This window comes from Balaenoptera physalus (assembly GCF_965194825.1).
Source record: "Balaenoptera physalus genome assembly, chromosome: 6".
NCBI lineage: Eukaryota > Metazoa > Chordata > Mammalia > Artiodactyla > Balaenopteridae > Balaenoptera > Balaenoptera physalus.
The window spans coordinates 69,785,156-69,804,232 of record NC_138885.1 but is presented as its reverse complement, the minus strand read 5'-3'; the positions used below and the strand labels follow the sequence as shown (position 1 = coordinate 69,804,232).

The 19,077-nt window shown below is 40.8% G+C and overlaps 1 protein-coding gene across 2 annotated transcripts in view; it reads left to right on the top strand.

The window, feature by feature from the left end:
* Positions 1-19,077, top strand: part of LOC309663210 (uncharacterized protein) — a gene marked incomplete at its 5' end in the record, with an annotated part of 569,151 nt that overhangs the window by 410,082 nt on the left and 139,992 nt on the right. The window contains 5 exons of one of the 2 annotated variants that reach the window (XM_082466830.1): positions 9,396-11,516; positions 13,958-14,095; positions 15,953-16,039; positions 17,621-17,787; positions 18,600-18,725. Of the gene's footprint in view, positions 1-9,395; positions 11,901-13,957; positions 14,096-15,952; positions 16,040-17,620; positions 17,788-18,599; positions 18,726-19,077 lie in introns of those variants that run through there. The other variant, XR_014265149.1, reaches the window with a different exon arrangement.

Genomic DNA, 19,077 nt, shown 5'->3' with positions numbered 1-19,077 from the left:
TCTACTTTTCTTAAATGTGTGCTTGTATATCTGGTTGGAATTCTATGTAATTCCTAGGGGAGACTTCATTACATATGGCTTTTTAGTGTTCTCTGAATAGTCACTTAAATCATGTATAAATAGAATTTGAGGTTGCTCATCTTCAGAAAAACTGACTTTTTCTTTGATAAGTAAAGCAACAACTCCTTCAAACCCAGGAGGACTTGACTCAAAGGCAAGACAGGTCACTTTGGCAGAGGTAGAAAGTACCTGTTCTTTCCCACATGTTTTTCAATCCCCTAGTCCCCACATCAACAAACTGGAGAACTCTGCCTCCCTCCTGCGGATTTAGGAGATTTCCTGGAGGGTTACAGCAGAGATGATGGTTGTAGCAGTCTTCCTCAGGCCCTCTGACTTTGTTCCAGACAGGGCCATCGTTGTATGATATGTTCCCATTTCAATACCCCAAACCAAGAGGGAAACATTATATCCAGCCCTTCCTCAGTATTGGTCTCACAAAAAGTATAGATTGGGAAAGCATTTTTAAAAAGAAATGATTCTGTGGGACCAGATTTACCTGCCTGACACAAATCAGGAAAACTTTGGTCCCTGGTTTTGAGTAAGCCAAAGCGCCTTGGCTTCTGGTACACAGAAGACTCTGGGACTTCGCTGTACAGTAGAAACTAACATAACACTGTAAAACAACTATACCCCAATAAAAATAAAAAAATAAATAAAGATGTTCACTGTTAACAAAAAAAAGAAGACCTTGGGAGTCTGAATGTCCTCTGGCAGAGCTGACTGTTTTAGTACCAGCTACTTATTGAAAAGCTTTATTTATAAAATGTTTTGTTTCAAACATTGAATGAAAGGGAGTACTTTAATTCCATATCATGGCAAGCATTTCATAAAGAAACAGAGAATAACATTAATTTTTCTCCTTATCCAAGAAAAGGGCTTGTGAAATAGTAAAAAAGTTCTTCAACTACTTGCTAGGAATGGGAGAACTCAATGATTTGACTGCAGGATTTCCATTTGCACAACCATTAGCTTGTAGATCCAGTCAGTTAAGAGTCTAGTGGCAATCTAGTGGCAAGACGGGAATAAAGACACAGACCTACTAGAGAATGGACTTGGGGATATGGGGAGGGGGAAGGGTAAGATGTGACAGGGTGAGAGAGTGGCATGGACATATATACACTACTAAATGTAAAATAGATAGCTAGTGGGAAGCAGTCGCATAGCACAGGGAGATCAGCTCGGTGGTTTGTGACCACCTAGAGGGGTGGGATAGGGAGGGTGGGAGGGAGGGAGACGCAAGAGGGAAGAGATATGGGAACATATGTATATGTATAACTGATTCACTTTGTTATAAAGCAGAAACTAACACACCATTGTAAAGCAATTATACTCCAATAAAGATGTTAAAAAAAAAAAAAAAAGAGTCTAGCCAAATGGTTCCTAAGATTATTGACCCATGTCCCAAATCAGTTTTTTTAATACAGGACTGTTTTGTTCCTGTCACCCCTGTTTGTCACTGGAGATATGACCTAAGAAATGCCTGTCATGAAAACTTGTGCACAGCAACATATTTCTTATTAAGTTAGCAGTGTGAAAAACAAAAATAGAAGTTAGTGATTTCCTACAGCCCCCAACTGCTTTTTTCTTCCAACAGAAATGTAGCAGCACATTCCTCCAAAATGTAGACAAGGACCCTTGGGTATTTTACAAGTGAACAATGGCTGAGTCATTTAATTTAAGAAACACAGCTAGCTAAGCACTCATTTATTTGTGAAAAAAATTCAGAGGGTTTTTTATCTTGCTTGCACAAGATCCAGATATCTGAAGACTCTGTAAATCCATAAATATCCTCTGACATGATGGGCCATTACAGCTCTTAAAGACTCATTGCTGTCTGTTGGATCAAACTTGTGCTTCATGCTGAAGCCTGGGAAGAAGATTTATATGTCGACTATTCCAAATCATATATCTATTTAAAACTCACTATCTTGGGAATGAACTTTAAACTGTTTTTGCCTGCCAGTATGAAGCATTAAGTTCCCCAGCCAAGAGAGTCCTAGGAACATTTCAATTCTCTAGGCTTACATCTGTACACACCTGCAACCAAACCTCTTCCCCTTTTCTCCTCCCCGGGGAATGGAACTCAGTCTGGTAGATAAGTCTTAGGGTCTCAGATCTACCACTTAACTCCAACTTGACCCGAGTCACATAAATCACTTAATCTTTTAGAGAGATGAGTGTTGGAATGAAGAGCCAAATGTCTTACAGAAGGTCATTAAGTTGTTGCTCATGACCAGAAGGAGAAGCAAGGTAGTGCTGCCTCATTAAATGAAACAGAAGGGAGCTTCAAGAAGCCGGGAGTAGTGAACAGTGTCATGGGGGAAAGAAAGGTTACAGAGAATGAGAACTCTGAAGAGAATCTTGTGTTCCAACCTCTCCCTCACTCAACAGGTCTTTCTGTCTTGTTGATTCCACCTCCACAGTGTCTCAAACACAGCCCCTCCTTTCCATTCCCTCTGCTACAGCCTCCATTCAGGCCATTCTTATCTTCCCCCAGGACTATTTGTCTCTCCGTTCACCCACATTGCCGAGAGCAATATCTTTGTAAGATGTAGAACCAATCGTATGGCAAACTGGGCCTTCCGCAGTTGGACGGTGCTTCTTCCATTCTCCTGACCTCCCCACTTCCTGTCATTTCCTGAAAACATCTTGGCTCATTCCTGTCCCTCTCACATCCTTGAACACCCTCTCACATCCCTGCTCTCATTGTTAAAATCCTAAACTCTGAAAATTCATAGCTCCTGCCTCCTATACCATATTCTCAAAACACTGTCTTTTTAGAACTCATAATATTGATCTCCTGTCTTGTTCTATATTTATTTATCTGAGTACAGCTGCCTTTTATCCAGATTGTAAGCTCTCTGAAGGCAGGGATCATATCACTCAATATGTAGCAGAGGGCTCTGAATGTAGCTGATGCTTGGTAAATATGCATTGAGTAAATGAGTATTTGGACACAAGTAAGTGAATTTGGCAATTGATCTTTGAAAGGGGAGAGTTAATGGAGTCAAAGAGACAACTCAGAATTCAAGACAGTAAGGTGAGAAAGGGTGGTGAGAAAATAGAAGTCTGTACAAAATGATATTACAAAAATACAAAAATGGAGTTTTTATTTACAGAGGTTGTTCTCATGTACTACTAGCTTCTCTCTTCCTATTTCTCTTCTGTCTATAGCCTAGAGAAATCCCATTTCTCATTCTCCTATCCAGCACTGAAAAGGCAGCTATATATATAATAAGGTCTTTGATGGTGGTTGCCAGAGGGGAGGGGGATGGGGGGATAGGCAAAACAGGGGAAGGGGATTAAGTGGTATAAACTTCCAGTTATAAAATAAGTCATGGGGATGTAGCGTACAGCATAGGGAATATACTCAGTAATATTTTAATAACTCTGTATGGTGGTAGATGGTAACTAGACTTATCATGGTGGTCATTTCATAATGTATAAAAATATTGAATCACTATGTGGTACACCTAAAACTAACACAACATTGTAAGTCAATTATACTTCAGTAAAAAATAAACAAACCAACCAACAAGGTCTTTGCTGGTCTCTAAGCCTTACAAGTCTCGTATTTGTTTAGTTAATAGGATTGGCATCGAAATATTTCTACAGACTAGTTTCATTTTTGCTTTATCCAGTATTACTGCTGATGCATTCTGACACATCAGCTATTTTTTCAATCCTTTTCATCTTCAGAACATTTTGGAATTATCTCTAGGTCAATTCAAGTCTCATATTTTCAATACATTTCTTATTTCCCCTGCAAATTAAAACGCATTTTACTCTGTCACCTTAAAAAAATTGAATGTCAGCATCTAATACCATTTACATTCATTCAGAACCTTTTATTCTCTCCTTTTCCTCAATGTCACCAATTTCCTGCAATCACAAAACCTTTCCACTTGCATCACCTTCATCTGCATGTTGAGACTCTGCAGGTCCTATGGTCTCTAAGGACCTTCTAACAGCATTGGCAATAACCCTGTGAGACAGTCTGGAGTTGTCCTCACTTTGGTTTCCTTCCTAACAGTCAACAGTTAGCCTCAAGAACCATCTCCCCCTTTCTCCTGCCTTTATACCCACATGTACCATGATAGCTATGGCCCAATTCTTACCACATCCAACAACTACTGGGTAAGTTGCCATATAATTATTATTGTCAACAAACCAGCTTCTAGCATAGTTTCTGATTTACTCTCCCACATCCACCGCTTTCCTCTATTTATCCCAAAGGATTCCCATTCCTTGGATAAGGCTCCTTAGTGATAAGGAGCCCTGCAACATCAGATGGAGAGGGAGTCCAATCTAATTCTATTCCTCACCACCTGCATGTCCTCTACCCCACTATGCCATCCTCCAAGTCTTTTTTTCTCTTATGTGCCTTCCGATGCATTTCTATAGTGCCCCAAAGAAAGCCTCGTTTCCATCTCCTTCTCTCTACACCTCTGATTCATTTCTCCTTGTCTACAGAGTTATTATTTGTAAGAATAGCTAAAAACTGTTGAGCTCTTACTGTGAGCCAGGCAATGGACTTTGCATTTTATTTGGATTATCTCGTTTATTCTTCATTATGGTTTTATGAGGAAGGTACTACTATTTTCATGTCCACTTTATAGAGTGGAGAACTGAGGCTTTTAGATGAAATAACTTGCCCGAGTTTACAGAGCTAGAAAACAACAGCAGCAGGCATGGGACCACGCACTCCTGTTGTGTCTGTCGTGCTGGAAGGCCTTGCACTGTGAAGCCGGGGGCGACTCACTGATTGCTGGTGCAGCAGCGCAGGACAGAGATGCGGACATCTTGCCCCCAGTCCACTAAGTCCCAACCAGCCTCCCTGGCAGAGCACCCAGTGACAGCTGCCATGGAAATGACCTTTCTCCGCACCTGCTCAGGCGACTTCCAGCTGCAAGGTGGGGGGGAGGGGCTCCCTGCAACCTTGTCTAATTCTAGTCTGATCCCTTCTTCAGCTAACCTGCCTCAGGACAGGGGACACACCAAGGAGCGTTAGGCAGCAAGCAGCCACCTGTGGTCCAACTTGCCCTTGGAGAAACAGCACTGAAACAGACTTACATACTTCCTAACAAGACCTGCCTTTTCTTTCACACTTTTCTTTCACAGCCTCCTAGAAATGTACAACTATCCACATCATCCCCCTTGATGCAACCCTTGCCTGCAACTTATTAACTGGACTGCTTATCAAGAACTGATGAAAAATCTGAATACAGTAAAAATTGAATCCAGACACAAAAGAGATTCCCTGCACATTCTTTCCTGTCATCTTTTCCTGCCCTTTGCTTAAATAGGTTATATTCTTAAATGTAGTACTTTTATTTCCCCAAATGAAATTTTCGAAATCAACTGAAGTATTTGAAAGTGAATAAAACATCATGTATTATTGCTATCATCATGATCAGTTCTGCATTTGATGTAACGAGCTAAATATCAGATTGGTTTTAGCCCCAGCTCAGCTGTTGAACTTCAAAATTTAGGATATTTCCTCCCTGTAAACCTCAATTGCCACCACCAACCCCGCCACCTATCAGAAGGGTTTTGAAGAGCAAAGGTTACTAGATTCTGATTTTTTTTTTTCAAGTATTATAATCCTGATTTTGAAACAACTTCACTGATGATGTGCTCAGAAATTCTTGAAATTTATATAGGGCTTTAGAAGCTAAAGTTTTTCTACGTATCTTACAATTTTTCCACCAACTTAATTGTGTCACTGGCATAGTCTTCCTTAATAGAATTCAGCACCTAAAACCATGCTAGCCTGGAGATTTAGCACCACTGCTTTTGTGTTTTCAAGGCCATTGTTCTCTCACCACTTTTCATTTGAAGTACAATTACCTGGGCATCCAGTGTCACCGTGTGCTTTCCCTGCATCATAGTAAGTGGGAACGGGACAGAGATGGCTAACAGAGGAAGCAGCGGGGACCAGGGAAGAGCACATCTGGGCATTTGGGGGCGGCGTGTTAGAACCCGTGGCTTAGGAGGAGGGGGCTGAGTGGATGAAAGGAATCAGCAGGTCTGAAGCAAGTGATGGTGGAGGGAAGACAGGAGCCCGACAACACTCTCACGGTTTGCCTGTCCCCAGAGTCCAGGATCTGGTCTCTCCTCTCCGCCAGCTGGGCCTACTGAGTTTCTCCTTTTGGTTCTCTTTCTTCCCCTGGTAATCAGTTCCCTGCCTCACTCTCTCCTGCTGTGGCTGCACTAAGTCTCTCCTGCTCTTTTCCTTTCTCCCAGACCTTGCCTTCGGCTGTGCCAGTGGTGTCCTTTTGTCCCTGCTACTGGCTCCAGGGCCCCAAGCGTTACTGTTGCCAAAAGCTACTGGCTTTGGGGGCTGTGACTGCACTTCTATTTTGTTAAGGAGGGAACAGGTGGTTTGTGTGTCTCTAGTGGGCTGGAGCTTAAAATGTGAACTCCTGGGCTGCCTTCTGGGTGCTGCTCCCCATTTACTACGCATGCGAATGATGTGGTTAGTGCCCTGGGTCACTAGGTTGCCCTTTAGCATTGAGAGTATATGCAACAGAGGGTTTACCTTGTAATACAGCCCTGGAAAGTTGATCTGGACACATTGGTTTGTGGAGCAGATGGGATGGAGTCGAGTGTGAGCCCTGCACGAAGCTTGTGGATCCTGTGCGCCTTCCACGCCCAGCCTCAGCTCCAGGCTTGGGCCTTACCGCTCAATTAGAAGCTACAGGACAGGAATGAATGAATGAATGAATGGGTGAAGGGTTGAATAATGCTATCTGGAAACAAAGAAGGACTGGAACGTGGAAGTCAAGGGATCGTACAGGCAGTGAAGGGCAGTAGTTTCTGGGCCCCTGCAGCTCATGCCCAGCACTCAGGGCAGCCACACTGCCAGTGGCAGCTCTCAGGAGCTAGGACACTGCACAGAAGGCAGAGAAGCATATAAACAGGCTGCACTGCTCCACGGCTTAAGATTAATATTCCTACTTAATACTGGTTCTAGGGTATGAAGTTTTAGACTATAATTCTTTAAAATTTATTATAGTTTTAAACTTAATTGGGTGAAAATATTTCTTGGTGGGGGAGGGAATGCAATTACTCAATTATCAAAGCTAGAATGAATCCTAGGAGGGGTACTAAAACTATCTTTAAGTACTGAGAGGATTTTATTACAGCAACTCTTAAAACAATAATGAATGTTACAGGTTCCTCAGTATTTTTTTTTTTTTACAATAGAAAAGGAACACACAATTTTCAAACAGAAAACAGATTTGCATTTGTGGAGAAGAAATAAGAAAGGGCTTTGGGCCAGTGAATTCTCCTTGCAAACCCTCACCACCTAAAATTGCTTTTCCTTTGACGTTAAGGAAAAGGGGATGCAGTGTGGAGGGGAACTCTAGTGCGGTGACAGACAATGAAATGGAGATGTGGGAACTAGCATTAAAAATACGCTGGCATTTTCCCAAACAGGGAGTGCTGACAAGTATAATCCTATTACTAAAATCACATCAGCAATGAGATAATGAAATAAAAACAGGATCCCCTGAGACCAGAGTGGCTATTTGTCCACAAAGTCTTTTTGCGTTGTATCAATCTGTCCCCACAAAAATAGTATGTAGTTGAAAACAATGTTAAGGAGGCTTTTAAAACACATCATTGAGATTACAGCACCTTTTAACATAAACAGCGCTGAATACCAACCCAGGTAAAATGTCACTGTGAGATGGGGATCTGATATTCGACGGCATGCTTTATGGCTTTCCAGTGTGTGATAAAATCTGTTCACCAGATGTACTATTTGTCTCCTGTGTAGCATACTTGAGCATCCTGTAGGCCTGAGGCCCATTTATTTCATGTAATTGCCTTTCCTGTGCACACCTTAGGGCACCCTAATTCTCCATTTTATTTCAGGCACTGTACAGGGTACCATCTGGTAGTTTAAAACTCATCCCGTTTTATTGCACTACCGCAGTGGCTGTATTCAGCCGTACTGCAGGCTTTCAGGTGGGGAAGGACTTCTTACTACCAGCTATTTATTTTTGCCTGAAATAAAGTCGCCTTGAACTATCAACATGCAGGATTCACATGTTGATCATCATTGGTCCATACAAGCTTGACAGAGGTTCCCGGGCAACCTGCAGACTCAAAGCAGTTTTGAACTGCTTCACGCACAGCTGTTAACTTATGGAATTGGGATTCTAAATTCTTCACCTACTTCTGCACGTAATCATATCTTTTTAGTATCTCATTTGTATTATTTCAGTTCAGATGAGCACAAAAATAAATGTATTCCATCACATCTGGAAAAGTACCTCAGAGAAATTGCTTAATATACAAAGCTGCACACCTCATTATGAGGTTCGTCACTCATTTCCAACCCAACCCTACCTCTGTTCCTCATCAACATGGCTTTTGTTTCACTGTTGTTTTCATTAAATTGTTAAATCATTTTTCAAGGGAATTTGCAAGATCTTGAAAAGGCGAGTTTGGAAATAATATACTTGGCAGAAGGAAAATAAATCTCAGAACCTCGAAGCTTTTCTGCAGCAGATCCCGGATGAGAGCGCCTTCCCCCAACTTGTGCACAAATTAGATAGGAAGTAACTCCGCTCTCCTGAGAATTCATCTCCCACCCCACATCAGCCCTCATGCGGATGCACCCACACAGCTGGGCAAGCCACTTTAACAAAGGGTCCCTGATATGCAAATAACACACACCCAGCTGCACGTTTCCGAATGAGTCACTGTTCACCTGCTGGTTCCTGACTCACCAAATCCCTCTTGCTGCCTGTGTTCTGTATTCCCCCTTCTCTCCCTTCCCTCCCAGTCCAACAGCTAAGGTCTGTCGGCTTCTGGAATGGCAATGAAAAGGCTGCAGCAAGAGCAGGCCAGGCGGGGCGGTAGGGCGAGGTGAGTGATGAGTTGGCTTACCAGCCACTGCTGCCTCTTGACGTGTGTTATCTTGGCATTGCCCAGGGAGATTACCAGTCTTTGGCCGGAGACACAGAAAGACTTCCAGTGTACAATCTGCTAGCTGGCACCAGTGACCTGTGTAAATCAACAAACCAGTCAGGATATGCTGCTGTTACTACAGGCACCTTGGCCCTTCCTGCTGGTGTTGGGTGACCGTGGCTCAACCACAGTTGGGGTTGGAAGAATATTTAAGGTGGAAAAGGGCTGGCTAGAGACCCATTTGCAGCAGATGCTTTACATGTTTTGCATTCGTGGCAATGACAAATGTAGCTAAATGCACCTGGTTGTAGCTGTCTGCTGCGATCTAAAGCCTGTTTGAGTGAAAAAGAATAACTCCCTCTGTTATTTATTGTTGGAAGCAGAGTTTACTTTGCTGTCTTTAACCTCAGCAGAAATCAGCAATGCCAGCTTGAGAGCAAACTGATGAGTCCTACGCAATGGAGCAAAGAGTCGTTGGCTGGAGTCTTGTAAATCTACAGAAGAAGACCCGTGACCAAATAGATTCGTATTTATTTTCCTGGAGTTACCCCCTTCTTTGACTCTCAGGTAATCTCATTTTATAAAAATGTTAATGCTGGTCCGAATATGAAGGGTGATTTTCCCCCCACAGCTCTGTCAAACATATCTTCCCAATAATTAAATGTGCATCCTTGGGCTCTAAGAGCAGTCTTGTTGAACAAAGCAACCGCAAATCCAACTAACCTTTGAAGAATGAGGGTGTCAAAGTATAAGCAGATGTTTTAATTTGCACAATGCTGAGATTTTTTGGATGCCAAATGTTCCTGAAATAGTTATTGTATCTCAACAGAGGAAGAAAGACACACTCAGAAATAACCTACAAACCTCTCAGTTACAGCGACATTTTCTCATTCAGCAGAAGTGATGTCAGAAGTGTTATTAAGAAAGCTATATATTAATCAGCATCTAATGAGAAAGTAAGATAATTCTATGATTATAATATATAAGAAGAATAAAACAAGAGGGCATAGCAAAATTTTAAATGCACACACACATACACACAGTCTCTATAAAGTCCATAGCCAGGTTAGAAACAGATTTAAAAGAAAACACTCATGCTATCCCTTGTGTATGCATTAAAGATTTCTAAAATGATTTAGAGGATATATGCTATTTTTAAAAAAAGGAGGATACATACTCTAGCCATGAAATTATAGCATCATGTTGTCTAGCTAGTTGAACTTGCATTGCTTTGGGGAAATGTTAGCACACGTTTTTCACAAGTGGATGAGTGCAGGAAAGATTTATATTACACATAAGGAAAAATGTCCTGACTTTCAGAAGAGTTGTGAGAAGTCCAAATAGTTTACCCAAGAAGGCTGTGGAATTTACCTCCTGGAGATTTTTAGCAGCAGACAGGAGACCCATATGTTTGGGTTTATTTCAGCCTAGTTTGAAATGAATAGAATGGGCTCATCAAGAGTTTCCCAGTCTTTCTCATTTTGTCACATGCCTAGGAACAGGCTACAGTCCAGCTGCCATCCACCAAGCCAGGCCTCTATACAGCCTTCCCCTGAAGCCATCTTCCCTCAGTTCCTAGTCATCGCTTACCAGACCCTCCTGATAGAAAAGGTTAAGCTAAAGAATTCTCATGTGGTGTTGGTGGGTTGGGGAGGAGGGGACTGTAAATTGGTGCAGTCTCCATGGTGGATAGTTTTTCAAAATCCACCAAAATTAAAGTGTATATCTCTCTGTTCCTACAATTACATTTCCAGGACTTTATCTTACAGAGCTAGTCACACGTTTCAAAAGGACCTACGAATTAGTGATTTACCGCAGCAGTGTTTGTAATAGCAAATAATGGGGAACAACTTAAATATCCATCAAAAGAAGACTGATTAAATAAGTTAAGGCACATATGTGTTAAAAGAAAGAGTCAGCTCTATATGTCCCTGTAAAAAGGATCTCAAAGATACTAATAAATGAAAAGATTAGAATATCATGTATAATATGCTCCTGTTGGTTTTAAGAAGTAGAAAAGAGACTTTTCACAGTATAAAAAATAACTTTTGAACTCTTATACCTTTTGGATTTGCATTGTATACTTATTAAAATTAAATAAACCAAAATAAATGACTAGGGAAATAAGAAAACCTTTTTTCCAAGCTAAAATCCCCCAAATAAAGTAGGAGATTTATTCTGTGTCATTTCTGTTCTCCCTCCATCTTTGTCAGGAAGCCCCTAGTATAAGGTGGCATCCAGTGAGGACAGGCCTGTTTGACTCTGGTTTTCTCTTCTCCTTCCTGCAGCTTTAAATTTCAGAAGAGAGAGAAGAGGAAGAAGGTGGCAGAGCCTGGTGAGAGGACACTAGAGAACATGTCCTTGCTTCACAATTTGGTTGCCATATAAACATGAATTGAGTAGAGCTTCCTGAGGTTGCACAGAGGGCTAAACTTCTGCTAGGACCATGGGAAAAGGCTAGAGGGGCCAATGGCCAAGAGATGACCACTTCCGTAGAGGAAACACTCTGACCAGGCCCCACTAGGCACAAGGTGAGTATTCAGCCCAACCATTGGGGTTCCCTTTATTAAGGTCTGTGTCGATAAAGCCCGGTAGAAATGTAACTCAGCAACATTAATTCTGGAAAGTCTCAGCTAGAACTCTCCGAAAATTATTTGAAAACACAGTTGTGGAATCACTTGAAGGAAGAATCAAGCATCTGTACTTAACACTACAGTTGAGTGCAGCAGTTGGAATATGGTAGTTAACAGGTATGGGCCTACCTCTGAGAGATGAGAGATGAAAGTGTGCAACCATTTTAGGCTGTTTCATCATAAGGGGTATATATCCACCTCACTGAATTAATACGAAGGCTCTTTGTTATAATCTAATCAAGAGTCTGCCACAGTGCTGAGCACAGAGACTGGATCAAAAGACCATGGCCAGTGGGTTCTCTGCCAAAATACTTGCCACCTCAGCCACTCTGACTCTTTCCCAGCCGGCTCCTTCATGGATGAGGCAGAGACCCTCTAGTGGGGTCACGAGAGAGACCCTAATCCCATTGCGGACACTAGGCTGGTAAGTCAGCGATACTTCTCAATCAAATCTAAAAAGTCAAGACACCAGTCCACAAAAGGCCAGAATCACTGTGCAGGCAACTGTTTAACATGGTAGAGATAATATTCCTCCGCCTAAAAATATCGTACTTAAAAGAAAGGAGGCCTCAGTTCCAGGCTCCTACTCTTGAGGTTTTTATTTAAAGAATACCCCATCCTTACTTGCAGCTGAGAGGCTGAAGATTAAAAATTAGCCACTGTATAGTAGCTGAGCAGTAACAATTTTTCATAAAGGTTTTTACTACACATTTGGGATTATAATTTCAATATTATGCAAATGCATTTTATGGATCTGTAATACGGAATGTGTACTGGCGTTAATGTGCATTAGCGGGTGAGCACAGAAAGGCTCCAAATGAGCCATTTTGGTGTCTGCTTTCAACGTGTATTATGAACAATAAGTAAAATGTTCTGGTTTAGAACAAATAATATAAAATCTGAATTCCTCTTGATATTCATCAGTGATGAACAGCCCTACGCAACTCCCAAGGAATTCTTCCATTAGACACGATTAAAAACTGGCTCTTAACCAATATATTCCTGTTTATGGCTTCTCTTCTTGGATGTGATGTGAAAGTAAAATAGATACGTTTAATAGGGAAAGGGGTAGTTTCCCCCTGTTGATCAGAATCAGGCATTAATCAGATGCGTGCGTTAGGAAGGGCGTGACCCCTTACATGTCAAGGTAGTGGCCCAGGCTACTTCTGTTTTTAGAGGTTCTAAGTATTACGAAGTAAAGAAACATCTAAACAGGGTTACAAAGCTTGTGGCATATATTTTCAATTAATAAACAGATTTCATGCCTTTACCACAAAATATTTCAGACAAGATAACTGTTGTTCTAAACGTATTTAAATAACATGTAAATAATATTCCTTAATAGTTGTTGCAAGCCTTGTGATCCAACATGGGGACCCAGGTTGAATTTTGTCTGATGTGTGTTTTCTTTAACTCTGTCAGTGTGTCTTTGTGGGTGGTTACAGATTAGAAAAGATGTTCAAAGACTAACTGAAGGCTCTTCCTGAATGCAGAGGCCTGAGCCAAACTGCTCTCCAGGCTTCTCTGAGATAAAGCTTAAAAAATGTTTCTTTCCTTTTTAATTTCTTTAATATTTCCACATTCTAATCTTGCATGATGGCAAAGAAAGCAAGACTAAGCAATGTCACATGTACTGAAGGTGGTAGCTGAGTATATTCAACAAGTAATGCAAAATTTCTATTTGCATTGATTTATTTAGGGCCTTGGGGTCTATTGATCTTTTTTCTTCCATGTGTGTTTAACACCTGCCTCATTCTTTGGCAGTCTGGAGGAAGACAAGGTTGCACTGTCTAATAATTATAGGCTGGGCATTCAGTTGAGTAAGAGTAATGTGAAAATCTCTCTCAAACAGGCATCCTTAACTTAATGTATTTCAAAATGCCACAGATTCCATGACTTATATTCAAAATGGTAATAAAAATATCCATGCATTGAGTTCTTAACGTGTGTTAAGTGTTTTATATGCATTGTCTCAATTAAGTCACAAAGTAATCTCCCAAAGTAGGTTTTACAATCCCTATGAAATGGCTGAAGAATCTGGAGTTTAAAAAGATCAGGTAATTTGTACAGTCACACAGCTGTGTAGGCCTGTCTAATTTTGCAACCCAAATTCTTGATCACTGTATAGCCCTGGGTCTACTATTAATATGGTGGCCAGTAGTCTTAGCTTCCTTTACCATGTAAATTACAGCAGTGGTGTTTGGTCCTTCAATCCGACATGGACACTACAATTAATATTAAAGTCTGATTCAATTTCAACCGGTCATTACATCACTGTTGTCTACCTTGCTGCAGTTGCTAACTGCTTTCCATTTCCCCCTGACATTTCTCCATTCTAGATAAAAGTCCGTGGAAGGAAAGATGGATACAGCAAGAAGGTCTATCCAAGAGCTTAGTAAATATGTGCTGAACAAATAATTCAGATTTTTAAGTTCTCCAATCAAATTCAACAAAAAGTATTTGACTATCTGCAGAGTGTAAGCTATGATTTCTGTTCCTGAGTCGTTAAAATTTCAAAAATCCCAAATGAAAGCCTATTAGTAGTAAGGCAGCCCTTCCAAGTATTAATTTACAATCAGTTTTGAAAGGAGCTGAGTATATTGTGTCCAAATTTGAAAATGAGCTATGGGCTATATGCCAATAAGCAGATAAGGCTCCTACCCCAACAGGTAAAATATGAGATGCTGAATAATAAAGCCTGAAGTACAGTAGAGCATGCCTGAGAAAACAAGTAGCACATCCTCTTGAAATATTCCCAGCACCATTTGCTGAGCCTTTTCTGGGCACTAGCCCTCTCTTAATCGTCACAGCACCCTGTAACGTAAATAATATTGTCTTCATTTTGCAGATGAGGAAATTGAGGCTCAGGTAAAGTAAACCATCTAACATCACATTGTTAATAAGTTTTTTTTTTTTTTCACACACACACACTGTATTTTATTTTTACAAGAGATAAATAGACTGACACCAAGCATTGTACATGGATGACCACAACAAAAGCAACAATGATTGCAATTACCAAACATGAAACACACTCATACTATGTCATAATATTGACATTCAGTCCAGTAATCCTCCACTGTAACAGCTCCTTTACTTTGCAGTGAAAATTGATTTGTATATTCTTTGCCTCTGAGTCCTTGTGGGATTTTTTTTTTGTAATTCAGACAGAAAGTCACAAAAATTATACTCATCCTCATCAGTTCACTCAGTCCCATGTAATTGATTTTTTTTTTCATCTTGATCTTTTGTTAGCACTTTTATGAGTTCATCAGTTTTTCATTAGAGTTCTGAAAATGCTTATTCATTCAGTTCAGCAGTACAGTCAGTTACCAGAAACCTGTACTTGTCAGTCTTTTCCATGAATTTCTTGAAGATGAAAGCCTTTTATAGGAACATATTTGCAAAAGCATCAGAGTACACCCAGAACTGTCTGTAAATGACAAAAGACTTAAAAATGACCACTGTTAAAGATTTGATGAAAGTTCATAATAATGCAGTTGACAAGAAAATTAGTTATTTCTGAGATATACATTTTAAAGTAATAACTAGGATTATTACTTATAACATTATACCAGAACATGTAAGATTTTTAGAAATTTCATGTAATGTCTGAAACATTTATATTAACATATTTCCATACATATTTCCATACAAATACAAATATAAGATTTTTAGAAATTTCATATAATGTCTGAAACATTTATATTAACATATTTCCATACATATTTCCATACAAATACAAGTATAAGATTTTTAGAAATTTCATGTAATGTCTGAAACATTTATATTAACATATTTCCATACAAATAACCCAATGAAAGTATAGTATTAGTTGTTTTGTTTGTTTGTTTTTTTATACTGCAGGTTCTTATTAGGCATCAATTTTATACACATCAGTGTATACATGTCAATCCCAATCGCCCAATTAAGTTGTTGAATGAGGATTTAATTCCTGGTCTGCTTGATCTCAGAGAACATGAGAGAGAAGCAAAGAGAAGATAATGATTTTTTTTTTTAATAGTCACTATCCTCTTTTTTAATTGTGGTGTAATATACATAACATAAAATTTACCATTTTAACCAGTTTTGAGTATACAATTCAGTGGCATTAAATACTTCACAATGTTGTACAACCATCATCACTATTTCCAGAACTTTCTCATCATGACAAACAGAAACTCTACCCATTAAACAACCTGAACTGGGTTTTAAAGGAGGAGTGGGAAAGAAAATGTAGTGGGTCAGAATAGCATTGCAGACACAAGGAACACACAGCGTGTTATGTGTGTAGGAACTACAAGCAGTTGATTGCCGGTTTTTGTTTTAAATAGGCCCTTTCTCCAGTGCTGTGTGGAGGTTGGATTTGAAGAGGAGAAAGCTGGGAGCAAGAGACCAGTAGAGCTGTTGCCGTGGTACAGGTGAGCTATGATGGCGTAAACCTGGTGGTGTTAGTAGCCATGAAGAGAGGGTAGAATCAGTCAACTCATACAAATAACATCAATCTTTAGTGACTGACTGAATAGATGGGATGGAGGAGGAGGAGGATTTTTAATAGTCACATAGATAATGATTTTTAAAGAATGAATCTCACTATTCTGAAACCCTGTAGCAAGTTTTGCCTGTACTGTGGTCCTTATCAAATTCTGCTTTGTTATTTCTGATCTTCTTTTGTTTTTAATTAATTAATTAATTTATTTATTTATTTTTGGCTGTGTTGGGTCTTCGTTTCTGTGTGAGGGCTTTCTCTAGTTGTGGCAAGCGGGGGCCACTCTTCATCGCGGTGCGCGGGCCTCTCACTATCGCGGCCTCTCTTGTTGCGGAGCACAGGCTCCAGTCGCGCAGGCTCAGTAGTTGTGGCTCATGGGCCTAGTTGCTCTGTGGCATATGGGATCTTCCCAGACCAGGGCTCAAACCCATGTCCCCTGCATTGGCAGGCAGATTCTCACCCACTGAGCCACCAGGGAAGCCCTGATCTTCTTATATCACCCTTACTTAATTATAAGCTACTCTATTTGGGAGAGGGGAGCATGTGCAGACCATTTGTTACATTCTTCATAGGCCTTGTTAAGTGCCTGAGGCAAAGTAGATATTCAATAGGTATTTCATTTATTCCTCATATATTTACTGGGTGTTTATTCTGTGGCCAAGTCCAGTAAAGAGGACAAGCCATGCCCTCCAGGAGCTTCCAGCCCAGCGGAGAAGGCGGTTAAAGAAGCAAGGCTCTCACCTGGGTGTGGATGTGCTCTAACAGCGGAAGCAGGGGCAGACGTCTAGCTGGAGGGCTCAGCAAAGGTTTCCCAGAGATGTCATCTGAACCCACTTCTGCAGCGTAAGAGCCAGGCAGAGTAGGGAGGACATCACAAGCAGAGGGAACAAACAGCGATGTGCAAAGGCCCCCCCGGTCAGAGATAAGCATGTGGATGGCCTGTTCCAAGAATTCCAAGTCATCTGGAGCTTACTGTTCACATGTAGGGTGAGGGGGCTGCTGTGGGAGGGGAAGGCAGGGGCAGAGGGGGACCAGCAGGAGGGGTGGTGTAGAGGTTCAGAAGGACCAAGTGCCCCACGCTAAAGTGCTTGTTCTTTATCCTGGCCATTCTGGGGACGGTTTTTAGCAGGGGAGAAGCAAGACAGGCATACAGTTTAGCAAGATGAGCAGCTAGATTGTGGAGAACAGAAAGGAAGGGGATAAGACTGGAGGCAGGAAGGGAAACCAAGGAAGTGATGAGTAAGGCCGGGGAGAGGGAGGATCTTGCCTTCTGGAGAAGAGAAGGCCATTTTGTATGTAATTTGGAAGGACACACACATATTTTATTGTTATTCTTAGAGCCCCCCACATCTGTTTTCTCTCTTCATTAATTTGTGGGAGCCACCTGGACTAAAATACTGAAGGAATCTTCATTTTGAATATCCTTGTGTTTAGGCATCACAGTTTAGTTCTCAGAGATTTAATTAGAGCTGCATTGAGGCACTTTTTATCTTAACAATCTCTCTGTGGGCAGAAGTAACAGAATAACAGGAATCAATATAAACAACCTAAGTGGAATACCTCGGAAAGAAAGAAATATTATTTTTGCTGATGCACAAGTTTTATTTTGAAAAATCATGAAGATCTCCATTAGGAAATCATTCTTCCTTGGCATTGTGTTGCATGCTCAACAAATAGAAGGTAAATATGCTAAAATTGGTGTCTTTTTCATGAAAATAGCGCATAACTATAAAGCTCTTTGTTTTCACCCAACTGCTGAAAACATTTGTGTGGGCAATTTCAGTAAACATTTGGAGAATTGGAAGTGCTCTCTCCTACACATATGGTTCTTTATGAAGAGGTAATTTTTATCTATGTTCTACTCAATTGAATATTTATAAGTCTGTTTGGCCTCAAAGGTGCCTGATCTCCCCCCAAAATACAATCGCCCTGTACAGCTAAAGTGAGATTTATTCAGTTACCCTTTAAGAACTTTGTGAGTTATTTTCATTTTCTCCCCATGAATTTATTCCCAGTACAATCCTAAATTTGTCTAATTTGCTGTGTTATTGCAATTAGTCAACTCTCCCTTACTTACACAAATAATAGCCTTATAAGTTTGAGGCTGTAAATCACCCATCCATTAAAAATGCCATTTCCTTGTACTGCAAATTCGATTCATTTAGAAGAGAAAAAACCATGGCATGGAACAGAATTATGCAATGTCATGGACACATTAACATTTGGATCAAAATTTTACATTGTGTCAGCCAGTAAACAGTATAAATGGTCCAGATTTGCAATAAATAATTGTCTATTAATACTCTGGCATGCTGTAGCAAATTACAGTCGCACTTCAGTAAACACAGCTGTAGGTAGACTCCAGGGCCGAGGGAAGCAAGTACCACAATTGGTTTGAGTGGAAAGAGCCCGTCGTTCAGGGATGCAGGGCCGCATTTCTCCAGCAACTGGGAGCATGGCTGTGGGTTAAAGGCCCCTTTTTGTAAACGCAGAAGGAAGACCCACTGGGCCCTTACTGTAGCTGGAACATGGGACACCGGGACGCAGCTCCTTGCCGTAAAACCTACAGGAAGTGTAGATGCTGAACTCAACAAGGGCATCCTTCATGTTTTCTAAAGGTGAAAGGGATGGCAGCACATTATATTAACTAGAAAACTCTTCCTGGCGCACGGGACCGACCTGGACGGGAAATAGGCTTATGGCTGGAACAGCCACAATATTGGGTGTTGATTATGGAGCCACTAAGGGACCGCCCCGAAGCCAGGCTCTCCCCAGAGTCTGCCTTATGTGTAGCCAGATTTAGGCCCTCCTTCCATCTCTCCCCTCCAGAATCTTCCTCATTAGCCAATTGAAGAAACTAAAATTAATACCATTTTCATTGTTTGGCTTAAGGCTTTTAAGCCCTGACAAAATGCAAACAAGGTGTCAGGAATGGCTGGTAAATAGATATATTCACATTCATTAACATCT